Here is a 27,279-nt window from a genome sequence, read left to right as displayed (position 1 = left end):
TAATTATTTCTGAGCGGGACAGATATGCGCCATTACAGCGGCGGGGCTTCTTCCTCACCTCACCAGAACATCTTTAGAGCATTACAAGTCTATCACTATAGAGTTTATTATTTCCCAGACTGTGTACTTTTGGCGCTGGATTGTGAGCTGAAAAATCCTCTGTGTCCCTCTGACAGATTTACTGACGGTCTGTCCCCCATAAGCCGGTGTGTCTGTGGGTACTTGGTATATGTGTGTCAACATGTCGGTGGCTGAATGTTTTTCCCAAGAGGAAACTATATTAGGAATGCAGACATATGATGGTGGCCCTGTTGGCACCACCAATAACTGACTGGGTAAATGTTTCAGTAATATCAGAGTAAGGTTGGATAAATCTGTGTCCCAGACACAGACGTAGAGAATAGATGTGATATTCATGGCTATGTTTCTTTTCCCTCAGGCCCCGCTGGGTCGCAAAAATGTTATTTTGCCCAGTTACTACACACTGATACTGACACGGATACTGATACTTATGTCGACCATAATGTTTCCTGATTAGATCCAATATTGGCAAGGAGCATTCAGTACATGATTGTGGATATTAAGGACATATTAAAATCACTGAAGACCCTGCTGTTCCTGACAAAGGGGTCTATATGTATGTATATATAGATATATAATGAAAGCTGATGTAACGTTCCTCCATCTCTGTTTGAGAAAGTCTGGGCCAGCTCGACAAGATGGTTTCAAATCCCCAAAAGGATTCTGGTTGTTTATTCATTTCCCGCCGCGGACAGAATAAAGTGGGAGTCACCCCCTGTTCTGCACGGGGCCCTGTCACAAATCCAGCGGATCGTATGCAGGAAGCTACATTATTTCTAGTTATGTAACCACGGGTACATTACTTAGACCTGCCATTACATGTGCATGGGTGAGTAGTAGTATTCAAGAATTGGTCGAATACCTTGTCATCCGATATAGATACCCTGGAGAGATGGGATACTCCTTACGTTGTATCATATCAAGGACACTGCAGCATACTTACGTGAGACTGCAAGGGATATAGGACTCTTGAGTTCACGGGCCAATTTCATGGCAGTGTCGGATAGGAGGGCATTGTGGATTCACCAAGAGAATGCTGATGCTGACTCCAAGAAGAAAGGGAGTCTCTTCCCTATGAAGGTGAAGCCTTGTTTGGTGACTGCCTAGTTAATTTGATCTCGGCAGCTCCCGCAGGTAAGTCAACCTTCTTGCCCTATGTTCCCTCCCAACGGATGAAGACGCATCATTATCTGATGCAGTCATTTCGGCCCAATAGATATGCAAGAAGTTAAGATTCCCCTTTCTTTGCAGGTAGAGGAAGGAGAAGAGAGAAGAGGTCTGCATCCTCTTCAAGATCGCAGGAGCAGAGATCATCCTCTGCTTCTGCCAAATCCACTGCATGACGCTGGGGCTCTCTTGCAGGAGCCCGCACCAGTGGGGGCACGTCTAAAACTCTTCAGTCAGTTCTGGATTCATTCGGACATGGACTCGTGTGTTTTACAAATAGTGTCCCAAGGGTACAAACTGGGGTTTCAAGATGTTCCCCCTCACCGATTGTTCAAACATTAAGTTACTGTGCTATTCCTGGGTTATATAGCGCTGGGGTATGTGCTGGCATACTCTCTCTCTGTCTCTCCAAAGGGCCTTGTGGGGGAAATGTCTTCAGTAAAAGTATTCCCTGTGTGTGTGGTGTGTCGGTACGCGTGTGTCGACATGTCTGAGGAAGAAGGCTATATTAGAGAGGAGCGGGAGCAAATGAACGTGGTGTCTCCGCCGACACCTGATTGGATGGATATGTGGAATGTTTTAAATGCTAGTGTAAACTCATTGCACAAAAGATTAGACAAGGCAGAAGCTTTGGGACAGTCAGGGTCTCAACCAATGCCTAATCCTATGTCGCAGGGACTGTCAGGGTCTCATAAGCGCCCACTATCCAGATTGTTGACACAGATACCGACACGGATTCTGACTCCAGTGTCGATTACGATGATGCAAAGTTACAGCCAAAATTGGCAAAATACATTTGATATATGATTATGGCAATAAAAGATGTTTTGCACATCACAGAGGAGCCCCCTATCCCTGACAAGAGGGTACATATGTACAAGGGAAAGAAGCCTGAGGTAACCTTTCCCCCCTCACACGAGCTGAACGAGTTATGTGAAAAAGCTTGGGAATCTCCTGCAGATTTCCAAAAGGATTCCCCTTTCCCATCAACGGATAGGTTACGATGGGAATCCTCCCCTTGGGTGGACAAAGCATTAACACGCTTATCCAAGAAGGTAGCCCTCCCATCCCAGGATACGGCTACCCTCAAAGAGTCTGCTGACCGCAAACAGGAGATTACCCTGAAGTCCATTTATACACATTCAGGTACCTTACTCAGACCGGCAATTGCGTCGGCCTGGGTGTGTAGTGCTGTAGCGGCATGGACGGATACCCTAGATAAGGCTACTATTTTATTGCCCCTGGGGCATATAAGAGATGCTGTCCTATATATGTGTGTATGCAAACTACAGGTGGTGCTGCAGGGCTCACACCCTTTTACTTGTCTTGTAGAGCAACTCTGGAGCTGTTACTGGGTCCAGCTGCTGCAAGAAATCAGCTTGAATGCTTCAGGGGCTTGGGCATGGCCAACATGAGCCCCACACTGATGGGGGTGTATAAAGCGATCTAGGGGTCATCCAAGCGCAACCCCACAAAGGCCGCCATGCCCTGCGTGACCATTTTCTCTTTTCATATGCAGACGAGGGTTGCAGCCAACTATGCCCATTGCTTGGATGACATCACCGTATGCAAATCCGTCTGCTGCAGACCTTTCCCCAGGAATGCTTGTACTAGTTGTTGCATATGGTTTGATGTTTGAGGGTGCTTCAGTATTAGGCAGCCTTCCGCCCTCTCATGTTCATCTGAAAATATGTGGTCTCCCTGCAGTTCCCTTGTGCTTCCTCAGTTGAATCTCCTTAACTTGACGGGTGTGTGCCCGAGCAGCCGCCCTCCACAGCCCTATCCCAGCACATGCTTTTCTTGCGTATGAGATCTCTTGATCATGAAGATAGTTCTCACAGGGTGAGGTTCATCCATTACATTTTAAAGTAGGAAGGTACAAATTACATATTCAAATTACATATATGTGCTGGATTCAAATGTTTTCCCCCCTTCCTTTCTCAATTGTGCCCATCAGCAGCTATTCTAATGTTGCTGCCAATGGGTGTGACACATTAATTTCTTCTGTGGGATACACTGGACTCCACAAGGATTCACATTGGGGTGTAGAGTAGGATCTTGATCTGAGGCACCAACAGGCTCAAAGCTTTTGACTGTTCCCAAGATGCTCAGCGCCCCCTCCTCTATAACCTCGCTTCCATGAACAAGGGAGCTCAGTTTGTAGTTGGTGCCTTCAGTAGCAGGCCACTTAAGAGGGGGCTGCCTCAGGCAGCCTATTCTTAGCTATTAATTTTGACAAGAAAAGAAGAACTTTTTTTTATAAGAATCTACAAGGGCTGCAGCAGGCTAGGTCTAATAGACATCTTTACTGCAGCTCCATCACTCCCAGCGGCGCAGTATACTCCCGCGCCCTGGTTGCTGGGTCACTGCAGCGGAGGCTCCGGTTTCTTCCTAAGGTCAGTCACACACACACCGCCCTCCGGGATCACGAGGCCGCTGATGAAAGGGAGGTAAGGGACTTCTGTGCCCACACTATACCGTGATCCAGCGTGGCTGTAGGGGGCGGGCCATGTGCGCACTGGCGTGGACACTGATTACTGGGCAGCCGCTCCACTAGCCACCAGGGACAGTTAAGGAGCACAGCTCTGGGGGGTTTTCTCTTATATTAACCCCATTTTGTACTACCCGCAGTGCATTGTGATAGGTAATAGAGCCTGATTCAGGTTGGATTGCAATCGCAATAAGCAGTCCAACTGCAAAAATTGCTAAGAGCATACGCATGCGCCTGCATTTTCTGCGGCACCCCGCAGTTAATGCAATCGCCTCTGACTGTCAATCGGTGCTGGGGGGGGGGGGGTCAGCAACACTCCATTTCCAAGTCGGAGATGGAGCGGTGCGTGGGCAGGGCTTCAAAATGGGGTCGGCAACGGAGAAACAGGAGGCGTGGTCAGAGCGGTTGCATGACATCACATGCAGCAGCTGCGATCACAAAAATGGTGGCGGCTTCCTGCGCACACATACAGTCTGCACCAACAGGAGGCTAACCCATTTTTTATGATCACGCTGAACTGCACTGCGACTGCAATTTCAGCGTGGTCAAGAAGGGAGGCGGCATGCTGGGTGGCCCCAGCATGCGAACCAAAGGATTGCAAATTCTGTTACTTAGCAGAATTTGCAATCCTTACTGAATTAGGCCCATTGATTACAAAATTTATTTGTAAATATTTGAAGTTTTTCTTCAGGGACTAACACAAAAGATGCTTGGGGCTACTAACACATGGGTAAGCCACGTAAAGCTTCCCATTGGTCAGTGGCATCACAACGGGGTTGCGGCCCACACCCGAGTGTCACCCGCCAAGGGGGGTGACACCAAAGTGCCGGCTCCTCTTCAGTGACAGAATATGGGTGTTTCACTGTGACATTACGTGCAACACCCAGTTTCTGTCACTGTGCAGGAGCCAGCACCACTCACACACTAGTCCCCGGGTGCAGCACTCAACCCCCGGGATACCCGGAGCAACAAAATGGAGATTCAGGCCAACAGGCCACACCCCTACCTATGAGACCATGCCTCCATTTTACCATTGCGCTGCTTATCTGCGTGCACTGCATTACAATCTCCCTCGCTGCCTCTCTGGGTGTCACCAATGATAGTGACACCTTTGCCATGCTTGTAGCAGCTGGTCCTAAGATCTACGCCTCCAGCCCTGAGTGTTTGCCCTTGTGACTTGTTGATCATCATAGCGAAGCAGATTCTTACAGAAAACTGCAGGGGCTTAGATTGAAAAGAAAAACATTGACGAACCCATCATTTCAGCAACAGGGTCTGCCACACGGCTGACTGAAATGACTGGTTGGTTTGGACCCCCACCAAAAAAGAAGCAATCAATCTCTCCTTGCACAAACTGGCTCTACAGAGGCAAGATGTCCACCTCATCATCCTCCGATTCCTCACCCCTTTCACTGTGTACATCGCCCTCCTCACAGATTATTAATTCGTCCCCACTGGAATCCACCATCTCAGATCCCTGTGTACTTTCTGGAGGCAATTGCTGGTGAATGTCTCCACGGAGGAATTGATTATAATTCATTTTGATGATCATCATCTTCTCCACATTTTCTGGAAGTAACCTCGTACGCCGATTGCTGACAAGGTGAGCGGCTGCACTAAACACTCTTTTGGAGTACACACTGGAGGGAGGGCAACTTAGGTAGAATAAAGCCAGTTTGTGCAAGGGCCTCCAAATTGCCTCTTTTTCCTGCCAGTATACATACGTGCCTACCTGGATGCGGTCACTCATATAATCCTCCACCATTCTTTCAAAGGTGACAGAATCATATGCAGTGACAGTAGACGACATGTCAGTAATCGTTGCCAGGTCCTTCAGTCCGGACCAGATGTCAGCACTCACTCCAGACTGCCCTGCATCACCGCCAGCGGGCGGGCTCGGAATTCTTAGCCTTTTCCTCGCACCCCCAGTTGCGGGAGAATGTGAAGGAGGAGCTGTTGACGGGTCACGTTCCGCTTGACTTGACAATTTTCTCACCAGCAGGTCTTTGAACCTCTGCAGACTTGTGTCTGCAGGAAAGAGAGATACAATGTAGGTTTTAAATCTAGGATCGAGCACGGTGGCCCAAATTTATTGCTCTGATTTCAACAGATTGAATCCTGGTTAAGCGAATTAAGGGCTCCATCCACAAGTCCCACATGCCTAGCGGAATCGCTCTGTTTTAGCTCCTCCTTCAATGTCTCCAGCTTCTTCTGCAAAAGCCTGATGAGGGGAATGACCTGACTCAGGCTGGCAGTGTCTGAACTGACTTCACGTGTGGCAAGTTCAAAGGATTGCAGAACCTTGCACAACGTTGAAATCATTCTCCACTGCGCTTGAGTCAGGTGCATTCCCCCTCCTTTGCCTATATCGTGGGTAGATGTATAGGCTTGAATGGCCTTTTGCTGCTCCTCCATCTTCTGAAGCATATAGAGGGTTGAATTCCACCTCGTTACCACCTCTTGCTTCAGAGGATGGCAGGGCAGGTTCAGGAATGTTTGGTGGTGCTCCAGTCTTCGGCACGCGGTGGCTGAATGCAGAAAGTGGCCCGCAATTCTTCGGGCCACCGACAGCATCTCTTGCATGCCCCTGTCGTTTTTTAAATAATTCTGCACCACCAAATTCAATGTATGTGCAAAACATGGGACGTGCTGGAATTTGCCCAGATGTAATGCACGCACAATATTGGTGGCGTTGTCCGATGTCACAAATCCCCAGGAGAGTCAAATTGGGGTAAGCCATTCTGCGATGATGTTCCTCAGTTTCCGTAAGAGGTTGTCAGCTGTGTGCCTCTTATGGAAAGCGGTGATACAAAGCGTAGCCTGCCTAGGAACGAGTTGGCATTTGCGAGATGCTGCTACTGGTGCCGCCGCTGCTGTCCTTGCTGCGGGAGGCAATACATCTACCCAGTGGGCTGTCACAGTCATATAGTCCTGAGTCTGCCCTGCTCCACTTAACCACGGACATGTGGACTAGTGGACATTGGGTACAACTGCATTTTTTAGGACACTGGTGACTCTTTTTCTGAGGTCTGTGTACATTTTCGGTATCGCCTGCCTAGAGAAATGGAACCTAGATGGCATTTGGTACCGGGGACACAGTACCTCAATCAAGTCTCTAGTTGCCTCTGAATTAACGATGGATACCGGAACCACGTTTCTCACCACCCAGGCTGACAAGACCTGAGTTATCCGCTTTGCAGCAGGATGACTGCTGTGATATTTCATTTTCCTCGCAAAGGACTGTTGGACAGTCAATTGCCTACTGGAAGTAGTACAAGTGGTCTTCCGACTTCCCCTCTGGGATGACGATCGACTCCCAGCAGCAACAACAGCAGCGCCAGCAGCAGTAGGCGTTACACTCAAGGATGCATCGGAGGAATCCCAGGCAGGAGAGGACTCGTCAGACTTGCCAGTGACATGGCCTGCAGGACTATTGGCTCTCCTGTCTAAGGAGGAAATTGACACTGAGGGAGTTGGTGGTGTGGTTTGCAGGAGCTTGGTTACAAGAGGAAGGGATTTAGTGGTCAGTGGACTGCTTCCGCTGTCATCCAAAGTTTTTGAACTTGTCACTGACTTATGATTAATGCGCTGCAGGTGACGTATAAGGGAGGATGTTCTGAGGTGGTTAACGTCCTTACCCCTACTTATTACAGCTTGACAAAGGCAACACACGGCTTGACACCTGTTGTCCGCATTTGTGTACAGGATGCATACCTTCATGTCCAAATTTATCCATCTCATCAGTCGTACCTCAGATTTGCGGTACAGGACTGTCATTGCCAATTTCAGACGTTGCTGTTTGGTCTCTCCACTGCCCAGAGAATTTTCACCAAGGTAATGGTGGAAATGATGGTTTAAAATTTTAAAGCCTCCTGTTAGTGCTTCATCTACACGGTATAGCCCTGAATTTTCCAATGCGTAGCTCTTTGCAAAAGAGAGATATTGGCAAGGAAAAGCTGTCTTGTACCTTTGCATTTTTCTCCCAAACGAAGGACACTAGAAAGAAAATTTTAAAGCCTCCTGTTAGGCCATCATCTACACGGCTTAGCCCTGAATTTTCCAATGCGTAGCTCTTTGCAAAAGAGAGATATTGGCAAGGAAAAGCTGTCTTGTACCTTTGCATTTTTCTCCCAAACGAAGGACACTAGAAAGAAAATTTTAAAGCCTCCTGTTAGGCCATCATCTACACGGCATAGCCCTGAATTTTCCAATGTGCAGCTCTTTGCAAAAGAGAGATATTGGCAAGGAAAAGCTGTCTTGTACCTTTGCATTTTTCTCCCAAACGAAGGAAACTAGAATGAAAATTTTAAAGCCTCCTGTTAGTGCTTCATCTACACGGTATAGCCCTGAATTGTCCAATGCGTAGCTCTTTGCAAAAGAGAGATATTGGCAAGTAAAAGCTGTCTTTCAACTCTTCCACAACTGAAAAACAGATAGTGTTCCCAAGCCTTCCATCCTGTAATATCTTCAGTCTCTCGTCAATGAAGAAAACAATCCCTCCAGCAGACTCTTCAACCACGATACAAGATCACAGCCAAAAGGGCGAGAAGCAACTACACTTGCGTTTAACCAAAATGGCTAAAACTTAGTGGAGGAAAGTGCAGTGCACCAAAACATAAGCTGACACAATCATGGAGAATGCGCCAGCATATATGCTCTTCTATCTATATTTTGCAAACCTGCTCTTGTCCCCTCCAGCTGCTCCATGTAGATTTGACGCCTGGCAAGGTGCATAACCCACTGACAAGCAGGCACACTCCTGCATGAGTTTTCACTCTCACTAGCAGGATGATACACATTCATTTGCATGTGCTCCACCTCTGACACACCGCCCACCCAACCACCCAGTCACCAGAGCCACCCACAAGCCAACTGGCTCCGTGATTTAATTTGCACAGTGCAGTCATCCAGGCAGCATGTCCTTCTCAATGGAATAATCTCTGGTTCCATGGAATCTTCCGCATTGGAATGCTGCGGAACAAAAAGGATTTAAACATTCAGCTTGCTAGCATTCAATGTACCTGCGGCTTGGCTCTAGCACATGGGTCTTCATCCTGTGGCCCTCCAGCTGCTGTGAAACTACACATCCCAGCATGCCCTGCCACAGTTTTGCTATTAAGGTATGCTAAAACTGAGGCAGGGCATGCTGGTATATGTAGTTCCACAGCAGCTGGAGGGTCGCAGGTTGAAGACCCATATTCTGGCATGCCTGTTCTATGATGCATGTTCCGTGATGTCACAATCAGCTTGGAATGGGGTGTCTAGCATGCATTTGCTGACAGCCACTTGAGGGAGACACACATCAGGAGATGCAGCATATCGGAGGTCTTCGATGCCTTTCCAGCAAATGCACACCACCAGCTGCTGGTCTGGACACAAAACAATACCCACAATTGAAGGCTCAAAATGCTCAACTACAGGATTAATGTAAGTAGTGAATTTAGGAATGAATTTAGAAGTAGGAAATTAAGTTAGTTCACAAGTACATTCAAATTCCGATCTAAAGTCTAGGTAGGCCTCACGTCCTGGCAGCCCCCAGCATTTAAAAATGCCTTGATTAGAGGTAGGTAATTAAATGTAGATAAGAAGTAGACACAAAATAACACTCCACAGAGCAATTATCAGGTGTCTTTATCAATTGTTGCATTTAAAAAATCAAGCAATTAGGGAACACAATGTTGCGACAATGTAACCCTATTTGCAAAATAGTACTAAATAAGTTTGTCGATGTAAGACATTTGCAAAGGCGCAAACAAAACACGCTGGAAAATGCAACTGAATCTGTTTTTGGAGGTTAGAATAGATGCAGGATCAAGTAGCTCAATGGGTAGGGTGTTTGATTAGAATTCAACAGGTTATAGATTTGAATCCTGGGTATGATAGTTTGAGGTGTTATTTAATAAAGTATGTTTATATATTAGTCACACATGGCTTACTTGTACAAATGGCATGTCACCAGTTAGTGCTGACTGCTGATATGCCATTTGCACAAACACGCCATGTGTGACTGTATATGCATTTAAGGAGGGCACCCCGGCAATACCACAAACCATTGAGTGTCAAGTATACTAGATATATCTTCATATCTCATGTGCTTTCTCTGAGACCAATCTTGTTATGCCCCTTCCCCACAAGGCATGCGCCTTTTGTCCATATTGCAAAAATGGGGAGGGGAGGGGGGGGGGGCATATAATTCTCTGTCACAGGGCACCAAAAAGTCTAGTTATGGCTCTGGTATGCATTATGTAATCTGGCAGACCATATCTCCAACACTGGCTGGTTGGAATAGAAATCCGGTTATCTATGTGAGCAAATGACCATCAACGATTTACTCTCAAACACTAGAAAATGGACAAACATGGTCCCCTAAACAAATTGGTTAAATTTTGGGTTTAACCAATTTGTGTAATGACCATTTTTGACCACTTTTCTAGTGTTTGGGAGCAAATGGTTAATTGACATTTGCTACTATACATTACCAGATCAGATTTTCATTCCATCCATCCAGACTGGATAGATAGCCTGACAGATAATTGTGTAGTGTACGCCCAGGATAACTGTCAGTTGTGCTTTCTTTTATGACGGCACATAAATGGGTGGGCAGATCCAGAGCAAGCACTGCCCACTCATGCATAGTTGTCAACTGATGTGAAGTTCCAGGGGGCAATCTCAGTTATAAAGAAAAGTATCTGGAAATTGTCCCAAGTTTAAAAAAAAAATAAAAAAAAATTGATCAACTCCATTTATTTAGTATGATATCCCAGCAGTCAGAACAACATACTTTATTAAATAACACATCTCAAACTACCATACCCAGGATTCAAACCTATAACCTGTTGAATTCTAATCAAACACCCTACCTATTGAGCTATTTGATCCTGCATAAAAATTGTGAACATTATATGAAGCTATTGGTACTTTGCAAAAAAAAAGTATCAGCATTACAACGCAGCAGATCCATGCAGTTTGCAGCCACACACTACATGTATCTGCTCAGCCACAATGCTGATTATTTCTTCACAAAGTACAAGGTGAGCTCCAAACAGAATTCTCTAGCTTAGAATTATACCTTTCTATGCCAAACCTAGAAGTCGGGCCCCCCACCATGGGATCCCCCAGAGGGAGGCCTGCACCGTCATGCGGCAGGCTTGTCCGTTTTGGAAGCAGGCTGATGGGCAGCCCAGGCTTGCTTCAGTCTGGGCTTGGCAGGTCTGGAAGCATGAGCTTGCTTTGGGTATGCCTGACCTTGGGTACGCTTTACCTGAGGGATGAAAGGGCCAAGGGAAAGTACTTTTAGCCTTCTGCGTGGTAGGAGTCATACGAGGTAGGCAAGCTGTTTTAGCAGTAGCCAGATCAGCTACAATCTTATTGAGGTCTTCTCCAAAGAGAGTGTCTCCCTTGAAAGGAAGCACCTCCAGGGTTTTCTTGGAATCCATATCCACCGACCAGGATCTCAACCAGCTGTATAAAGTATTACCTTGGAACTGGCTCTCCACTCCCCATTATCTGGTTATCATGGCTTCCTCCGCCAGTGTCCAGACTCGCTTGCTGAAGCTCGGCCACTTCTTCCTAGCAGCAGGCTCCTGGATCACTGGGCAGCAGAGGTGCTTGGGAGCCGGAAGGGGGCGGAGCAATCAGGCAGGCAGTTGCAGTGCTGCCCAGCTATCTGTGGTGTGAGAAGAAGCAGGGGCACCCCACCGCTGGCAGTGCTGCAGCTAGCGGTGGTGGCAGCGGCGAGGCTGCTGGGCTGGGTCTTGAAAAAGGTGGAAAGAAGGGTGTTACGGCATGGAATGTACAAACTGCGAGACCCTGCTGGTAGCGCCTTTGTCTATTTAGTAGGAAGGGCACGTAACAGCCGGGGGGCAATGGAGGAAGCCCCTTTAGGGCTGGAGCCCCTTCAGGGCTGGAGCCCGGCGGCAACTGACTCCGTTGTCTCTGGCAGTTCTGCCCCTGGACTAGAGGAATGGTCAAGAACATGGCAACATTTAATGCCAAAAAATGCAAAATCATACACGTCTCAAAAATGCAAAGGCTAACTATAATATTAAGGGCATTATAATGGCAAGAGGAAAGCTATCTAAGTATTACTATTTCAGGTGAGCAATGTAACAAAGCAATAGGAAAGGCAAGTCAGATGCTTGTTTGCATAGGTTAAAGAACCAGTAGCAGAAAAAAGTAATACAGGTTGAGTATCCCATATGCAAATATTCTGAAATACGGAATATTCCGAAATACGGACTTTTTTGAGTGAGACTGAGATAGTGAAACCTTTGTTTTTTGATGGCTCAGTGTACACAAACTTTGTTTAATACTCAAAGTTATTAAAAATATTGTATTAAATGAACTTCAGACTGTGTGTATAAGGTGTATATGACACATGAATGAATTCTGTGAATGTACACACACTTTGTTTAATGCACAAAGTTATAAAAAATATTGGCTAAAATGACCTTCAGGCTGTGTGTATAAGGTGTATATGAAACATAAATGCATTCTGTGCTTAGATTTAGGTCCCATCACCATAATATCTCGTTATGGTATGCAATTATTCCAAAATACAGAAAAATCCGATATCCAAAATTCCTCTGGTCCCAAGCATTTTGGATAAGGGATACTCAACCTGTAATGCCACTGTATAGGTCCTTGGTACAGCCACATTTAGAATCCTGTGTTCAGTTCCAGAAGCCATATCTCCAGAAGGCTGTAAATACATTAGGGCAACTAAAATTGTGCATGGCCTACATCACAAAACTTACCTGGAAATACTAAAAGATTATGTGTATAGTTTGGAGAAGGGAAGAGGGAACATACAGTAATAGAAACATTTAAATATATAGGGAGGAATGTAATAGGGTGTGAGAATCAGAAAGTGAGAGATTTTGTGTTTTTTCCTGTTGTTTTTTTTTTTTTTATTGTTTGTTTTTTAAAGTGGCAATCCTTTACATGGCAAAACCAGGTTGATATTTGCCATGTAAAGGATTGCCACCGTGGGCATGTGTAGAAGGGGCACTGCTACTGTTGGCATTATGTGTGTAAGCTGCACTGATATGGTGGTTATGTGTATAAAGGGCACTGCGACTGTGGGTATTATTATTATTATTATTATTATTATTACATGCGGTGTAATGACAATAAGATAGTGCTACTGTGTGGCGTATTTTGATTTGGGGTGCTATTGTGTGGCCATGCCCCTTCCTTGTGATACCACACCGTCTTTTTTTAAGGAGCGCACTGTCCCTTTATTAAGTATTGGAGAGAGGGCCCAAATTAATAGTTTGCAGGGAGGCGCCAAACACCCTAGCACTGGCCCTTTGGTAGGGGACAGGATTTGCTTCTGCTTGTGCACATATGTTATGATTGCCAGCCAACAGCACTGGTTTTGCCTATAACACTAACTATAAATATTTTGAATTGGTCCTGGACCACCAATCCAAGGCACCCCTGCAAGTGTCCTGAGGCACCCCAGGGTGCAGTTTGAGAACCACTGGTCTAGTGAGTACCCAGGATAATTATTGTAGCTGGTCTGCGGGTAACAGCTCTCAGATCCACTTCTAGAAAAAATGCAGCAATGTAATTTGAGTGACAAACTGCAGAGATGAACCCTTTCTGTGACTGCTGCACAGGGATCACACAAACTCTATTCATAGGGCTGACTTCACTTAGGGGAGATGTTCTCACCCCGCAAAGAAGTGCGAGTATATACCGCACTTACGGTACCATTGGATTTACAGATATTTTCTTGCAATACACTATGGGGTTCATTCTGAGTTGATTGCTCGCTAGCAGTTTTTAGCAGCCATGCAAACGCATTGTCGCTGCCCACTGGAGAGTGTATATTCACTTTGGAGAAGTGCGAACACTTGAGCAGCAGAGCGCCTGCAAAATCGTTTCAAAATAAGACCAGCACTGTAGTTACACTTCGTGTGCGTTGATTCTAACAACCGAGGGACGGCTTTTGATGTCACACACCCATCCAGCGAATGCCCAGCCACGTCTGCATTTCTTCTGCCACGCCTGCATTTTTCCAAGCACTCCCTGAAAACGGTCAGTTGACACCCAGAAACGCCCTCTTTCTGTCAATCTCCTTGTGGCCTGTTCTGTGATTGGAATAATCGCTAGAACTAGTGCAAAACCACAATGGACTTTGTACCCGTACGATGCGCATGCACATTACGGAGCATGCGCATGCACAGATTAGCCATTTTTTTTCAACTGATTGCTACGCAGCGAACAACGGCAGCAAGCGATCAACTCGGAATGACCCCCTATATACATAGAAACATGGATTTTTACTGCAGGAATTATGGTTAGTTTAGGGGTATCGGTTAGGGTCAACAGAGGTGTAGCTAGGGGTCCAAGCGCCCCTGGCAAAGTAAGGGACTAGCGCCCCCCCTTTCGATAAAGCATTGCAGTCCATTGGCGGTTACCATGTTGGAGCCACAGCAACTGACCCCCTCCCCCACACGCTGCCCTACATCATCGGCTGGGATTCACTGTTGGTGTGAAGCCACTGGGAACATTCTGGTAGCATTAGCAGCAGTCTGTGTCATAGATAGGGAAGGCAGAAGGTTAACTAGCTAAAAGCAGTCTGTTGGCAGCAGAGGCTGGGCGGGGGGCTGAGAATGAGCCAACGCTGATCAGTGTCCAGTCTGCTCAGACAAAAATATTTTGTGATCAGGGCTGGTTCTAGACCAAAGGAGCCAATGGCAAAAATTTCCTTTGGCACCCCCCCCCACACACACACACACACATACACACACACACACACACACACACACACACACCAAAAAAGAACATATCCCAGTTTAACATAATGCTATGTGGTGCAAGGTGTGGAGCTGGTCACTTGTATCAGACCTCTGACATTTGCCTTTTCACCCATATTGCATACTTTTTCTTGCAGGTTGTGTCTTAATTCAAGAAGTGTTCTAAGTACTTCAGCTTAGTATCTTTACTGACCCCTCTTTACCCCACACTACATAACTGACCCCTCTATACCCTACACTACATCACTGACCTTTCTATAACCATCACTGCATTACTGACCCTTCTATACAGTACACTGACCTCTATATACCTGCTAGTACATCCCTGATGCCTATATTCCCTAAGCTAAATCCCTGACGCCTCTATTCCCTACGCTACATTCCTGATGCCTCTATAACCTACGCTACATCCCTGACGCCTCTATACCCTACGCTACATCCCTGACGCCTCTATACAGTACAATGCATTACTGATCCCTCTAGACCATACATCCTCATTACATCAGAGAGATAGTGAAACACTGGAAAAAATAAGGATAAAGTGGACTACAGAAACTGATGCTCTAAACAAAGGAGAGAGAGAGAAAAGCACAAGGGAAAGTGGGCAATCGGAACACCATAGAGAGAGGAGAGATAGAAATGCCTGAAAAAGTAAAGGGGGTTGGGTATGGCATCCGGCGCTCGGGATTCCAGCAGTCACATGATACCTAATCCTAATCCTAACCCTCTGGGGGGGGTGGCGGATAGGGCTAACCCTCAGGGGGTGGCAGCTAGGACTAACCCCCCCCCCTCCTAGTGCCTTCCCTAACACCCCCTCCCCCGGTCCTAACCCTCCCTCTAATACTCGCCTTCGGGATGTTGGCTGTCTGTGTGCCGGCACCAGTCTCCCAAGTGGTGTCAGGATTCCAACATCGGTCAAATGACCGCCGGTATACCGTCTGCCGGGATGGTAAATGTATCCTGAGGACAGGTAGTGAGTGTGGAGGGATAGGTGGTTCAGTAAAATGTAACAGCTCAAACTGCGATCATTCACTGAAAAATTGATTTATAGCTCTCCCTTTTTAACCATTGCAGTCATAAAAGCAATGTTTTTTAAACTTTTAAATAAAGCTTGTTAGCATCCCCAGCACACTGTATATGCTGGGAGATGTAGTTCTCAATATGAAAACATTTAATTACTGTATGAACTCTAATTCCCCAACTAAAACCTCTCACAAACACACACTCCTAAATCTAGTACACACACACACACATTTCCCCAGTACTGACAACTCTCATCACTTCCACACACTGACAACTCCCTCCTGCTCCTCTCCCCACTGACACTGACAGCTCCCTCACAGTCACACACATCCTCCACCCCCCCACCCCCCACACACACACACTGATAGCACACATGCACAAATCCCCCCCTCCTCGACACTAACTGTCACGGACTGCTTGGGCAGCAGGGGGCAGGCTCTGACTTGAAGTGCTGAAATTCAACAGCTCTCTCGAACTTGCAAGGCATGGCTGTGCAGCTGTCTCCAGCCATCTCCTTGCCCACTGTGTAATTTGTGGCGTTCTCTGATGTTCCCCGCTCTGCCTCTACAACTGGCACATAATGTACAGCAGTGGTGACTCCTGAGTATGGGCCTGGAGAACTCCGCCTACCGGGGGGTAGGGATTAATAATTTCAAAGGGGCAGAGCTAGGAGTGAAGCAGTGGACAGCAGTTGAGGGGCGTTTCAAACTGTAACAGGGTTGGGACAATTTCAGTATCCTTCCCTCACCGTCTAATTGGTCAGTCCCACGCTGATTGCCATAGCGCCCTTTCGAGACTGCAGAACTCTATCCCTTAGCCACGGTTGGCACAGCTGGATGGTGCCCCTGGCAAGTGCCATCCTGGCCAAGGGGTAGATACGCCCCTGAGGGTCAGGGCCAGCAACAGAAATCTCGGGGCCCAGTACACTGATATCTCTGGGGCCCCCTCAACCCCCCCTTAACTTGGCAGAGGGATCTTTAAAAAAAAATGGAGCCTTTGACTCGGACCGTCAGTGAGGCCGGCAGGTGGTTTTCATACTGGGCTATCCAGCTCTTCGGTGGCGGTGGCAGGGACATTCAGAAAAGGGCCAGCACAGCAACATGCATAATAATGGCAATACAGTATGGACCACAGGGACTGGACAAAGTGATGGGGTAAAAGGAGGGGGGAGGGCTTAGTTGGCCTGTTAATTGTTTTCCTGCTTAAATTGAGCAGTTGGTGGATACACTTTAAAAAGCAATATTGGCACTGTGGCCCCATTATTTCTGTTCTTAATACTTGGAGCCCTGAACAAGTGTCCCCTTTGTCCCCCCTGTCAGCGGGCCTGTTCAGGCGTTACCTATGGAGAAGCTGCGACATGACATCCTAGGACACGATACTGCACCATGCATCACCATTATATTTCAGTGTGCCTTGTCAATATTTAAATCTTGTTCTGTGTGACGTGAGTTGTAAATGGTTGAAAATCTCTGTGCTACAGTATCGTCACCATGTAGTTATAACAACACCGCAAAACCACCAAAAGACGTGTTTTGGTAGAGGGACTGCTGGAGGGGCCCATTGGGGCCCCCAGTTTGCTACCCCACCCCAGTATACCTGTGCTGTAGCCAGTGGAAGGGGCACTATCTTCCCGGTGATCTCTTCGGGAAGATGGTGCCGCACATAGAAAGCAAAGACTCTGGCTGCACTCTCCTGCCCTCGCTCTAAGCAAGGTGATCGGGCCACAAAAGGACCCCTGTCGGACCCCTGCCGGACCCCGGCCTGTGGGCCACAAAAGGATGCATTGGGGGCGGCATGCGGCCCATGGGTTTGACACCCCTGCCCTAGAGTATCAAAATTTGTTTCACGGCACCCCTAGGCCAAAGTTTTTTTTATTGAGAAATTCAGAAAAAAATATAAAATTAAGTAAATTGTGTTTATAGCATGTCATCCTCAGGTTCAGTTATGTTGTGAGGGAATGGTTTTGCCAATTTAATAAAGTATAAATAATTTTAATTGGTCCTGGACCACCAAACTATGCTACCAGTGCAAGAACCCCAGTTTGGAAACTACTGCCATAAAATAAACCTTTTTTGTTTTTTTTAAACTACATGTAATACACCTTAGAGCTCAGTTCCTAAATGGTTTTAAACCCTTGCATACAGTAAACTACACATATTTAAAAATCCTACACCGGGCACAAGTGCTCACGGGCCAATTTCATGGCAGTCTCGGATAGGAGGGCATTGTGGATTCACCAAGGGAATGCTGATGCTGACTCCAAGAAGAAAGGGAGTCTCTTCCCTATGAAGGTGAAGCCTTGTTTGGCGACGGCCTAGTTAATTTGATCTCGGCAGCTCCCGCAGGTAAGTCATCCTTCTTGCCCTATGTTCCCTCTCAACGGATGAAGACGCATCATTATCTGACGCAGTCATTTCGGCCCAATAGATATGCAAGAAGTTAAGATTCCCCTTTCTTTGCAGGTAGAGGAAGGAAAAGAGGGAAGAGGTCTGTAGCCTCTTCAAGATCGCAGGAGCAGAGATCGTCCTCTGCTTCTGCCAAATCCACTGCATGACGCTGGGGCTCTCTTGCAGGAGCCCGCACCAGTGGGGGGCACGTCTAAAACTCTTCAGTCAGTTCTGGATTCATTCGGACCTGGACTCGTGGGTTTTACAAATAGTGTCCCAAGGGTACAAACTGGGGTTTCAAGACGTTCCCCCTCACCGATTGTTCAAATCAGCCTTAGTCAGCAGGGAGAAGGTTTTTATTCAAGCCTCTTCGTGGTCCCGAAGCCGGACGGCTCAGTCAGACCAATCTGAAATCTGAAATCCCTTAATTTCTACCTAAAGAAATTCAATTTCAAGATGGAATCTCTCAGGGTAGTGATCTCCAGTCCGGGGGATAAAGGAGATTTCATGGTTTTGGTAGACATAAAGGATGCCTACTTATATGTTCCCATTTAGCCACTGCATCAAGCTACCTGAGGTTTGCAATTCAGGATTGTCATTACCAATTTCAGACGTTGCCGTTTGGTCTGTCCACGGCTCCGAGGATTTTCACCAGGGTGATGGCGGAAATGATGGTTCTCCTTCGCAAGCAAGGAGTCACAATTATCCCGTACTTGGATGATCTCCTGATAAAGGCGAGATCCAGGGACCAGTTGGTGCAAAACATCTACTCTCCCTGACAGTTCTTCAACAACATGGTTGGCTCCTAAACTTGCCAAAATCGCAGTTGGTCCCAATGACGCGGTTGTTGTTTTTGGGAGTGATACTGGACACAGAAGAGGTTTTCTTCTAGTGGAAAGGCTCTGGAGATCCAGAGTCTGGTCAAACAAATTCTGAAACCAGCAAGAGTGTTAATCCATCAATGCATTCAGTTGCTGGGGAAGATGGTTGCGGCCTACGAGGCCATTCAGTTTGGCAGGTTCCATGCCAGAGTGTTCCAGTGGGACCTGTTGGACAAGTGGTCCGGATCCCACCTACACATGCACCGGAGGATAATCCTGTCTTCCAAGACCAGAATCTCACTCCATTGGTGGCTGCACAGTTCTCACCACCTAGAGGGGCGATGGTTCGGGATCCAGGACGGGATCCTAGGGACCACGGATGCAACCCTCCGAGTCTGGAGAGCAGTCACACAGGGGGAAAACATCCAAGGAAGATGGTCAAGTCTTCCTTGGATGTTTTCATCTCCACATAAATGTTCTGGAGTTAAGGGCCATTTAATAACTGCAGACACAGTACGCACTGGGACGGGTGCCCAGCATCCTCTACGGACTAAGAGAAAAGGATTTACCGGTAGGTATTAAAATCCTATTTTCTCTAACGTCCTAGAGGATGCTGTGGACTCCGTAAGGACCATGGGGATAGACGGGCTCCGCAGGAGACATGGGCACTTTAAGAAAGACTTTAGTTCTGGGTGTGCACTGGCTCCTCCCTCTATGCCCCTCCTCCAGAACTCAGTTTGATACTGTACCCAGTGGAGACTGGGTGCTTTTCAGGAGCTCTCCTGAGCTTTCTGACAGAAAGTATTTTGTTAGGTTTTTAATTTTCAGGGAGCACTGCTGGCAACAGACTCCCTCATCGAGGGACTGAGGGGAGAGAAGCAGCCCTGCTCTCTGAGTTGCAAGGTCCTGCTTCTTAGGCTACTGGACACCATTAGCTCCAGTGGGATTGGTACGCAGGATCTCACCCTCGCCGTCCGTCCCAGAGCCGCGCCGCCGTCCCCCTCGCAGAGCCGGAAGATAGAAGCCGGGTGAGTATGAGAAGAAAAGAAGACTTCAGAGGCGGCAGAAGACTTCATGATCTTCACTAAGGTAACGCATAGCACTGCAGCTGTGCGCCTTTGCTCCCATACACCTCACATACTCCGGTCACTGTAAGGGTGCAGGGCGCAGGGGGGGCGCCCTGGGCAGCAATATAAACCTCTTTCGCAAAAATATAACATATATACAGCTGGGCACTTTATATATGTATAAGCCCCCACCAATTTTACAGTTTAAGCGGGACAGAAGCCCGCCTCCGAGGGGGCGGGGCTTCTCCCTCAGCACTCACCAGCGCCATTTTTTCTCCACAGCACCGCTGAGAGGAAGCTCCCCGGACTCTACCCTGCTTATACCACGTTAGACAAGAGGGTTGAAAAGAGGGGTGGGGGGGGCACATAATTCGCAAATTACATACAGCAGCACTACTGGGCAAACATTAAGTTACTGTTTTATTCCTGGGTTATATAGCGCTGGGGGGTGTGCTGGCATACTCTCTCTCTGTCTCTCCAAAGGGCCTTGTGGGGAAACTGTCTTCAGAAAAAGCATTCCCTGTGTGTGTAGTGTGTCGGTACACGTGTGTCGACATGTCTGAGGAAGAAGGCTATATTAGAGAGGAGCGGGAGCAAATGAATGTGGTGTCTCCGCCGACAGCTGATTGGATGGATATGTGGAATGTTTTAAATGCTAGTGTAAACTCATTGCACAAAAGATTAGACAAGGCAGAAGCTTTGGGACAGTCAGGGTTTCAACCCATGCCTGATCCTATGTTGCAGGGACTGTCAGGGTCTCATAAGCGCCCACTATCCCAGATTGTTGACACAGATACCGACACGGATTCTGACTCCAGTGTCGATTACGATGATGCAAAGTTACAGCCAAAATTGGCAAAATCCATTCGATTTATGATTATGGCAATAAAAGATGTTTTGCACATCACAGAGGAACCCCCTGTCGCTGACAAGAGGGTACATATGTACAAGGGAAAGAAGCCTGAGGTAACCTTTCCCCCCTCACACGAGCTGAACGAGTTATGTGAAAAAGCTTGGGAATCTCCAGATAAAAGACTGCAGATTTCCAAAAGGATTCTTATGGCGTATCCTTTCCCATCAACGGATAGGTTACGATGGGAATGCTCCCCTAGGGTGGACAAAGCATTAACACGCTTATCCAAGAAGGTAGCCCTCCCGTCCCAGGATACGGCTACCCTCAAAGAGTGTGCTGACCGCAAACAGGAGATTACCCTGAAGTCCATTTATACACATTCAGATACCTTACTCAGACCGGCAATTGCGTCGGACTGGGTGTGTAGTAGAGATGAGCGGGTTCGGTTCCTCGGAATCCGAACCCGCCCGAACTTCATGTTTTTTTTCACGGGTCCGAGCGACTCGGATCTTCCCGCCTTGCTCGGTTAACCCGAGCGCGCCCGAACGTCATCATGACGCTGTCGGATTCTCGCGAGACTCGGATTCTATATAAGGAGCCGCGCGTCGCCGCCATTTTCACACGTGCATTGAGATTGATAGGGAGAGGACGTGGCTGGCGTCCTCTCCATTTAGATTAGAAGAGAGAGAGTGAGATTGATTTGAGACAGAGACACTTGATTTACTGGAGCTTAGGAGTACTGTAGAGAGTGCAGAGTTTAGTAGTGACTGACCACAGTGACCACCAGACAGTGCAGTTTTATTTAATATAATCCGTTCTCTGCCTGAAAAAAACGATACACAGTGACTCAGTCACATACCATATCTGTGTGCACTGCTCAGCCCAGTGTGCTGCATCATCTATGTATATATCTGACTGTGCTCACACAGCTTATAATTGTGGGGGAGACTGGGGAGCAGTGCCAGTTATAGGTTATAGCAGGAGCCAGGAGTACATATTATTAAAATTAAACAGTGCACACTTTTGCTGCAGGAGTGCCACTGCCAGTGTGACTGACCAGTGACCTGACCACACTGACCACCAGTATAGTTAGTAGTATACTATATTGTGATTGCCTGAAAAAGTTAAACACTCGTCGTGTGACTTGTGTGGTGTTTTTTTTTTTTATTCTATAAAAAACTCATTCTGCTGACAGACAGTGTCCAGCAGGTCCGTCATTATATAATATATACCTGTCCGGCTGCAGTAGTGATATATATATATTTTTTATATCATTATTTATCATCCAGTCGCAGCAGACACAGTACGGTAGTTCACGGCTGTAGCTACCTCTGTGTCGGCACTCGGCAGTCCATCCATAATTGTATACCACCTACCCGTGGTTTTTTTTTCTTTCTTCTTTATACATACATACTACATCTCTTTATCAACCAGTCTATATTAGCAGCAGACACAGTACAGTAGTCCACGGCTGTAGCTACCTCTGTGTCGGCACTCGGCAGTCCATCCATAATTGTATACCACCTACCCGTGGTTTTTTTTTCTTTCTTCTTTATACATACATACTACATCTCTTTATCAACCAGTCTATATTAGCAGCAGACACAGTACAGTACGGTAGTCCACGGCTGTAGCTACCTCTGTGTCGGCACTCGGCAGTCCGTCCATAATTGTATACCACCTACCCGTGGTTTTTTTTTCTTCTTTATACATACATACTACATCTCTTTATCAACCAGTCTATATTAGCAGCAGACACAGTACAGTAGTCCACGGCTGTAGCTACCTCTGTGTCGGCACTCGGCAGTCCATCCATAATTGTATACCACCTACCCGTGGTTTTTTTTTCTTTCTTCTTTATACATACATACTACATCTCTTTATCAACCAGTCTATATTAGCAGCAGACACAGTACAGTACGGTAGTCCACGGCTGTAGCTACCTCTGTGTCGGCACTCGGCAGTCCGTCCATAATTGTATACCACCTACCCGTGGTTTTTTTTTCTTTCTTCTTTATACATACATACTACATCTCTTTATCAACCAGTCTATATTAGCAGCAGACACAGTACAGTAGTCCACGGCTGTAGCTACCTCTGTGTCGGCACTCGGCAGTCCATCCATAATTGTATACCACCTACCCGTGGTTTTTTTTCTTTCTTCTTTTTACATACATACTACATCTCTTTATCAACCAGTCTATATTAGCAGCAGACACAGTACAGTACGGTAGTCCACGGCTGTAGCTACCTCTGTGTCGGCACTCGGCAGTCCGTCCATAATTGTATACCACCTACCCGTGTTTTTTTTTTCTTTCTTCTTTATACATACTACATCTCATTATCATCCAGTCTATATTAGCAGCAGACACAGTACAGTACGGTAGTCCACGGCTGTAGCTACCTCTGTGTCGGCACTCGGCAGTCCGTCCATAATTGTATACCACCTACCCGTGTTTTTTCTTTTCTTTCTTCTTTATACATACTGCGCATTGGAAAATTCATGGCTATGCCGTGTAGATGATGGTCTAACAGGAGGCTTTAAAATTTTCTTTCTAGTGTCCTTCGTTTGGGAGAAAAATGCAATGGTACAAGACAGCTTTACCTTGCCAATATCTCTCTTTTGCAAAGAGCTGCGCATTGGAAAATTCAGGGCTATGTCGTGTAGATGATGGCCTAACAGTAGGCTTTAAAATTTTCTTTCTAGTGTCCTTCGTTTGGGAGAAAAATGCAAAGGTACAAGACAGCTTTTCCTTGCCAATATCTCTCTTTTGCAAAGAGCTGCGCATTGGAAAATTCAGGGCTATTTCGTGTAGATGATGGTCTAACAGGAGGCTTTAAAATTTTCTTTCTAGTGTCCTTCGTTTGGGAGAAAAATGCAATGGTACAAGACAGCTTTACCTTGCCAATATCTCTCTTTTGCAAAGAGCTGCGCATTGGAAAATTCAGGGCTATGTCGTGTAGATGATGGCCTAACAGTAGGCTTTAAAATTTTCTTTCTAGTGTCCTTCGTTTGGGAGAAAAATGCAAAGGTACAAGACAGCTTTTCCTTGCCAATATCTCTCTTTTGCAAAGAGCTACGCATTGGAAAATTCAGGGCTATGTCGTGTAGATGATGGCCTAACAGGAGGCTTTAAAATTTTCTTTCTAGTGTCCTTCGTTTGGGAGAAAAATGCAAATGGAAAAGACAGCTTTTCCTTGCCAATATCTCTCTTTTGCAAAGAGCTACGCATTGGAAAATTCAGGGCTATGTCATGTAGATGATGGCCTAACAGGAGGCTTTAAAATTTTAATTCTAGTGTCCTTCGTTTGGGAGAAAAATGCAAAGGTACAAGATAGCTTTTCCTTGCCAATATCTCTCTTTTGCAAAGAGCTGTGCATTGGAACATTCAGGGCTATGTCGTGTAGATGATGGCCTAACAGGAGGCTTTAAAATTTTCTTTCTAGTGTCCTTCGTTTGGGAGAAAAATGCAATGGTACAAGACAGCTTTTCCTTGCCAATATCTCTCTTTTGCAAAGAGCTGCGCATTGGAAAATTCAGGGCTATTTCGTGTAGATGATGGCCTAACAGGAGGCTTTAAAATTTTCTTTCTAGTGTCCTTCGTTTGGGAGAAAAATGCAAAGGTACAAGACAGCTTTTCCTTGCCAATATCTCTCTTTTGCAAAGAGCTACGCATTGGAAAATTCAGGGCTATGTCGTGTAGATGATGGCCTAACAGGAGGCTTTAAAATTTTCTTTCTAGTGACCTTCGTTTGGGAGAAAAATGCAATGGTACAAGACAGCTTTTCCTTGCCAATATCTCTCTTTTGCAAAGAGCTACGCATTGGAAAATTCAGGGCTATGTCGTGTAGATGATGGCCTAACAGGAGGCTTTAAAATTTTCTTTCTAGTGACCTTCGTTTGGGAGAAAAATGCAATGGTACAAGACAGCTTTTCCTTGCCAATATCTCTCTTTTGCAAAGAGCTGCGCATTGGAAAATTCAGGGCTATGTCGTGTAGATGATGGCCTAACAGGAGGCTTTAAAATTTTAATTCTAGTGTCCTTCGTTTGGGAGAAAAATGCAAAGGTACAAGACAGCTTTTCCTTGCCAATATCTCTCTTTTGCAAAGAGATACGCATTGGAAAATTCAGGGCTATGTCGTGTAGATGATGGCCTAACAGGAGGCTTTAAAATTTTCTTTCTAGTGTCCTTCGTTTGGGAGAAAAATGCAATGGTACAAGACAGCTTTTCCTTGCCAATATCTCTCTTTTGCAACGAGCTGCGCATTGGAAAATTCAGGGCTATTTCGTGTAGATGATGGCCTAACAGGAGGCTTTAAAATTTTCTTTCTAGTGTCCTTCGTTTGGGAGAAAAATGCAAAGGGAAAAGACAGCTTTTCCTTGCCAATATATCTCTTTTGCAAAGAGCTACGCATTGGAAAATTCAGGGCTATGTCGTGTAGATGATGGCCTAACAGGAGGCTTTAAAATTTTAATTCTAGTGTCCTTCGTTTGGGAGAAAAATGCAAAGGTACAAGATAGCTTTTCCTTGCCAATATCTCTCTTTTGCAAAGAGCTGCGCATTGGAAAATTCAGGGCTATGTCGTGTAGATGATGGCCTAACAGGAGGCTTTAAAATTTTCTTTCTAGTGTCCTTCGTTTGGGAGAAAAATGCAATGGTACAAGACAGCTTTTCCTTGCCAATATCTCTCTTTTGCAAAGAGCTGCGCATTGGAAAATTCAGGGCTATTTCGTGTAGATGATGGCCTAACAGGAGGCTTTAAAATTTTCTTTCTAGTGTCCTTCGTTTGGGAGAAAAATGCAAAGGTACAAGACAGCTTTTCCTTGCCAATATCTCTCTTTTGCAAAGAGCTACGCATTGGAAAATTCAGGGCTATGTCGTGTAGATGATGGCCTAACAGGAGGCTTTAAAATTTTCTTTCTAGTGACCTTCGTTTGGGAGAAAAATGCAATGGTACAAGACAGCTTTTCCTTGCCAATATCTCTCTTTTGCAAAGAGCTACGCATTGGAAAATTCAGGGCTATGTCGTGTAGATGATGGCCTAACAGGAGGCTTTAAAATTTTCTTTCTAGTGACCTTGGTTTGGGAGAAAAATGTAATGGTACAAGACAGCTTTTCCTTGCCAATATCTCTCTTTTGCAAGGAGCTGCGCATTGGAAAATTCAGGGCTATGTCGTGTAGATGATGGCCTAACAGGAGGCTTTAAAATTTTAATTCTAGTGTCCTTCGTTTGGGAGAAAAATGCAAAGATACAAGACAGCTTTTCCTTGCCAATATCTCTCTTTTGCAAAGAGCTACGCATTGGAAAATTCAGGGCTATGTCGTGTAGATGATGGCCTAACAGGAGGCTTTAAAATTTTCTTTCTAGTGTCCTTCGTTTGGGAGAAATATGCAATGGTACAAGACAGCTTTTCCTTGCCAATATCTCTCTTTTGCAAAGAGCTACGCATTGAAAAATTCAGGGCTATGTCGTGTAGGTGATGGCCTAACAGGAGGCTTTAAAATTTTCTTTCTAGTGTCCTTCGTTTGGGAGAAAAATGCAATGGTACAAGACAGCTTTTCCTTGCCAATATCTCTCTTTTGCAAAGAGCTACGCATTGGAAAATTCAGGGCTATGTCGTGTAGATGATGGCCTAACAGGAGGCTTTAAAATTTTCTTTCTAGTGTCCTTCGTTTGGGAGAAAAATGCAATGGTACAAGACAGCTTTTCCTTACCAATATCTCTCTTTTGCAAAGAGCTGCGCATTGGAAAATTCAGGGCTATTTCGTGTAGATGATGGCCTAACAGGAGGCTTTAAAATTTTCCTTCTAGTGTCCTTCGTTTGGGAGAAAAATGCAAAGGTACAAGACAGCTTTTCCTTGCCAATATCTCTCTTTTGCAAAGAGCTACGCATTGGAAAATTCAGGGCTATGTCGTGTAGATGATGGCCTAACAGGAGGCTTTAAAATTTTCTTTCTAGTGACCTTCGTTTGGGAGAAAAATGCAAAGGTACAAGACAGCTTTTCCTTGCCAATATCTCTCTTTTGCAAAGAGCTGCGCATTGGAAAATTCAGGGCTATGTCGTGTAGATGATGGCCTAACAGGAGGCTTTAAAATTTTCTTTCTAGTGTCCTTCGTTTGGGAGAAAAATGCAATGGTACAAGACAGCTTTTCCTTGCCAATATCTCTCTTTTGCAAAGAGCTGCGTATTGGAAAATTCAGGGCTATTTCGTGTAGATGATGGCCTAACAGGAGGCTTTCCAATTAACTTTCTAGTGTCCTTCGTTTGGGAGAAAAATGCAAAGGTACAAGACAGCTTTTCCTTGCCAATATCTCTCTTTTGCAAAGAGCTACGCATTGGAAAATTCAGGGCTATGTCGTGTAGATGATGGCCTAACAGGTGGCTTTAAAATTTTCTTTCTAGTGTCCTTCGTTTGGGAGAAAAATGCAATGGTACAAGACAGCTTTTCCTTGCCAATATCTCTCTTTTGCAAAGAGCTACGCATTGGAAAATTCAGGGCTATGTCGTGTAGATGATGGCCTAACAGGAGGCTTTAAAATTTTCTTTCTAGTGACCTTCGTTTGGGAGAAAAATGCAATGGTACAAGACAGCTTTTCCTTGCCAATATCTCTCTTTTGC

The sequence above is a fragment of the Pseudophryne corroboree genome, unplaced genomic scaffold (assembly GCF_028390025.1).
Source record: "Pseudophryne corroboree isolate aPseCor3 unplaced genomic scaffold, aPseCor3.hap2 scaffold_818, whole genome shotgun sequence".
Classification (NCBI taxonomy): Eukaryota; Metazoa; Chordata; class Amphibia; order Anura; family Myobatrachidae; genus Pseudophryne; species Pseudophryne corroboree.
This window is presented reverse-complemented; position numbering follows the sequence as displayed.